Below are 4,811 nucleotides of genomic sequence, written 5' to 3' on the forward strand. Positions count from 1 at the left end.
TTTTTCCCACATATGAGTGAAATTATATAGTATTTGTCTTTTTCCGTTTGACTTATTTCACTTAGCATAATATCCCCAAGGTCCATCTACATTGTCGCAAATGACAAGATCTCATCTTTTTATGGCTGAGTAGTATTCCACTGTGTATCTATACCACATCTTCTTTATCCATCTACTTGTTGATAGACTCCTACCTTGTTTCCATATCTTGGTTACTGTAAATAATGCTGCAATGAACAGGGGGCTGCATATATATTTTCAAATTAGTGTTTTCGTGTTCTTTGGATAAATATCCAGAAGTGGAATTACTGGACCATGTGGTAGTTCTACTCTTAAGTTTTTGAGGACTCTTCATACTGTTTTCCATACTGGCTGTACCAATTTACATTCCCAGCAACAATGTACGAGGGTTCCCTTTTCTCTGCATACTCTCCGACACTTGTTATTTCTTGTTTTTTTGATGACAGCCATTCAAACAGGTGTGAGGTGATATCTCATTGTGGTTTTGATTTGCATTTCCTTAATAATAGTGATGTGGAACATATTTTCATGTGCCTGCTACAACATTATTTTTAATGGCTACATGTACCATGATTTAACCAGTCTTCCAGTGTTAAAGAATTAGATCATTTCAAGTTTTCATTTTATAAATAACGCTATTCTGGATATATTTGTAACTAAACCTAATGGATCAGCAGCGGACTGTAAGAGAAAGAACAAAGTCAAGGATGATTCCTAAGTAATTGGAGGAATGAAGTTGCCATTAACTGAGACGGGAAAGACTCAGATAAGAATAGTTTGGGGTTGTCTATGGCCATGCCATCCTGAACAAGCCCGATCCCGTCTGATCTCGAAAACTAAACAGGGTCGGGCCTGGTTAGTACTTGGATGGGAGACCACCTAGGAAGACCAGGTGCTGTAGGCATAATAAATTAAAAAATTTTAAAAAAAAGATCGTAAACTGACAAGGTCCTTGCAATCTGTGAGATCAACCAAGGGTTGCCTTGTCTAAAAAGTAAAAAAATTAATTAAAAAAAAAAAGAACATTTTGGGGTGGAAAATCAGGAGATCGATTTTGGTGGTCATGTTAAATTTGGGAAGCCATCCGAACCTGGAAAAACATCCAAGTTTGAGAAGACATTCATGTGGAGGTAGTTGAATTTAAAAGACTAGAATTCAGGGGAGCAGTGAAGGCTGGAAGTATAAATTTGGATCATCAGTACATTGATGTTAAGTGAGAGAGGGAAAAAAGTATTTGAAGGCTTAGCTCTAGGTCCACCAATTTAAACTCAGGAAGGTGAGAAGAATCCAACAAAGGATATTGAGATAGATAGGCAGTAAAGTAAGAAAATGTGATGTCCTAGAAACCAAGTAAAGAAAGTATTTTTAGAAGGAAGAGACTGAGAGGTCTAATAAAATGTGGGCTGAAACTGCCTTTGAAATTTGGTAATGCAATGTCTTGTTTATTATCTGTCTCTCCCAACTTGAACATAAATTCCATGAGGTCACAGACTTTGCTTCTATTATTGCTATAATCCCAGTTCCTAAAACAACAGTACCTGGCGTATAGTAAGTACTCAATAAACAATTGTTGAATTAAAGAATAAAGAATAAATCAAGTCTGTGTGCATTCAAAATAATTTCGTCATGTTAAAATTTTAAAAGTAGAATCCCCAAGTTAAAGCATAATTGTAAGTCTTTCATGTGAAGTGTTATCATTAATTTCTCAGTCCACCAAAAAAAAGCTGTATTAATTCCATTTAAAGCCCATCAAATATTCCTTTATCAATGAGAAACCTCAAAGGATAGGTGGAGCCAGCCTCTGACAGACAGATGAACTAGGCAGTTTATTTTTAGTTCCCTCCTACTCCTTCCATCACTACACGTGAACCCACACTTGAACTCCCCGCAAACACCCATCCCAAGCCACAGCACCATGGGATTTGGGTTCACTCTACTGTCAATTAGTTTCCTCCTCCCCACCCTAAGATAGTAGCTCAACATGACCTAAGGCCCCATCAGAAATATCCATGTTAAAGGAAGAACTCACCAAGATAAAAGCTTTTAAGACCTAGAAGAACAAAATTCTATTAGAATGACAGACACCGGAACTGCAGTTTGTGGACGGGAGCCCTGCCTAAAATCACACCACTGCCACTACTGCCTAGTCCACAACCTAATAAAACTGCCTCTGGGCTAGCCTTGTGGAAAATGCCTGCATAATGGCTTAACGGCCTGGCCTGTTTCAGATAGAGAGCTCAAGCCTTTCCTGCCTCTTTTGAATCCCCCTAACACTGTGTTCTCCCATTCTTGGTGTTTATCTTACTCTAGCATTTGTGGACTTGCTTTATTCTTCCTCTACGCAGGCTCTTTCTCAAGTAAGGCATAGGGTCTTACTCACCTCTGACCCCAGCAATGCTTTGCACGAGATGAGCCCCAATCCTGTCTCTGGAACTGTTTTCAAACGAGACATTACACCCAACCCTGCTGAAATCATACCCAAGATAGCACATTTCTTTCAGCAGATCCTGTTGTTCATCCATCCTAACCAAATAGAATCATAGTCACACCTGTGGGTGATGACTCACAGGTGATATCTCCAACCTGCTACCTTTTTTTCCCCTCAAGGAACTGGAAAGAATCAGGGAATGCTTCATACAAGCCACTGGGAAAAAGGACTAAGGTAAAAGATGTGGGTGTGGGGAGAGCAGTACACAGACAGGGTGAAAACTATGGCACACATGCACACACACACTCTCCTGGATTCGGAAAACACACCGGAAGCATTGTTAGATAGGTTTATTAACAGACATTAACTGCCATGATGAGAAATTCCTGGATTTCATGACAATAAAGCAGTTTGGATTAAGAATGATCAAAACATTGCCCCGTTCATAGGACCACCCACAGAGCATTTCCCCGCCCTCACCCTGGGCTCATCTTATCATTATGACACATGCCAGAAATAATCTCCCAGCTACAGATCACTTTGAAGTCAAAAACATTCCTGGTTGAAATTTTCCCAAAGTCAAGGGCTTAAAAATCCTTTTTAGGTCAGAAAAGATCACCAGGGAACTGACAAGATAAAATGAAGCACAGCATGCCCAAAGGCAAAAATCTCAGGGTGCTGTCATTTCAGTTTAGCTTTTGAATATATTAAAAATCCAGAGGTCAAAAGCCATTTTATTTTCTCATCACATCACTGCTCTAGCCCCAGGGAAAGCATAAGATGCATATTATGTCTGATCATAATGCAGGAGCTCTCAAACTTAAGTATGCATGAGAAGCACCTGGGGAGTTGCATAAATGTAGGTTCAGAAGCCCCACCTCTAGAGACTGAGTCAGAGGTGAGTCTCAAGAACCTTTATTTTAGTAAGTTTCAGGTGATCCATGGTTCAATTTTTAGAAGCCTTGGCATAGACATTCCTCAGCCATGGTGATGGTTGGGAGGGGGTGGAATGTAGGAAGCAGTTATTACAAGGTGTCCATGTATTCATGGGTGTAAATGTTCTCCCTCACTTAACAACTAAATACTAAGAATGATTACTAACAAAGTTTTAGCCATTAACAAGGGGCTCTCACATTTAAAAGTTCAGGTGCCCCCTTGTTATCCATTCTCTTCTTCCCCATGACACCTGGCTGGAAAGTAAAGGGAATATGAAAAAGGAGCTTCCTCCCTGCCTCCCTCCCTCCTTCTTTTCTTCCTTCCTTTCCTCCTTCCTTTCCTCCTTCCTTCCTTCTTCCTTCCTTCCTTCCCTCCTTCCTTCCTTCCCTCGTTCCTTCTTCCTTCCTTCCTTCCTTCCTTCCTTCCTTCCTTCCTTCCTTCCTTCCTTCCCCTATTTGCTCTGGGAACTTCCCAGAGCTCCAGGATAAAAGGGGAAGGAGTTAGGGTTACACACGGGGATGCTGTGTGGCCAGAGCTGCTCCTCGCTTACTCTAAGCAGAGCGGTAGCACCTGGAAGTCTGCAATGCCCTCTCTGGGACAATGCCCCTCAACTCACTAAAGGACCCCAGAGAGTTAAGGAGCCATGGACTTGGGAAAGCAGGTTAAGGAAACAAAGCCAAAAGATCAGGTGAAGCAGAAGATACAACTCTAAGCTCGGCTTCTCTTTACTCACTAGCAGTGAAGGCTCGCAAGAGTTCTCTCACCTCTCTGTGCCTCAGTTTCTTCATTTGGAAAATAGAGGTAATAATAGGAACCATCTTGTAGGGTTGTTGTGAACTTAATGTGGTCTTTAGTGTCGTTCTTTCTGGCCCATAATAAGTCCTGTCATGTGTAATGTGTCATTGTTCACCATAAAAAAAAAAAGGACATTTGTTTTAGTTTTGCACTAGTTTTGTATCCCTCTTACCTTCAGGTTAAATTGTTGGTTTGGGGCTTAGGCTTCCTGGGTCTTCACTGGACTGACAGAAGAAGGAAAATAAAAACCACACCTCTGCTTTGGTATTACTACCAAGCCCAAGTCTTCTTCCTTTAGAATCATCACATGCCAGGGCGTATCTTACTAAGGTTCCCATTATTTCTGGGAAAGCACATTCGATTTAACTAGCAGAGCTTTTCCTTCTTCTCCCTTTGACCTGCAGTATTTCGCCCATTTCTTCCCTTGGGTTTGGGGCGTCACGTAACCACACCGCTTTCCTCTCCTTTACCTTTCTCTTCCTGTTTGCCGTGCTCACACTTTTACACCTTCTCTTTAAAGCAGGCTCTGACCATTTCTTCCCTTGGGTTTGGGGCGTCACATAACCACACCGCTTTCCTCTCCTTTACCTTTTCTTCCTGTTTGCTGTGCTCACACTTTTACACCTTCTCT

The 4,811-nt window shown here is 41.3% G+C and overlaps 1 non-coding gene across 1 annotated transcript; it reads left to right on the top strand.

The window, feature by feature from the left end:
- The first annotated feature begins 806 nt into the window (after positions 1-806).
- On the top strand, positions 807-925 carry LOC112474359. Its single transcript, XR_003044350.1, has one exon. It is a non-coding gene; the product is annotated as a 5S ribosomal RNA (ribosomal RNA).
- The last annotated feature ends 3,886 nt before the right edge of the window (positions 926-4,811 follow it).

This window comes from Pteropus alecto, unplaced genomic scaffold (assembly GCF_000325575.1).
Source record: "Pteropus alecto unplaced genomic scaffold, ASM32557v1 scaffold79, whole genome shotgun sequence".
NCBI lineage: Eukaryota > Metazoa > Chordata > Mammalia > Chiroptera > Pteropodidae > Pteropus > Pteropus alecto.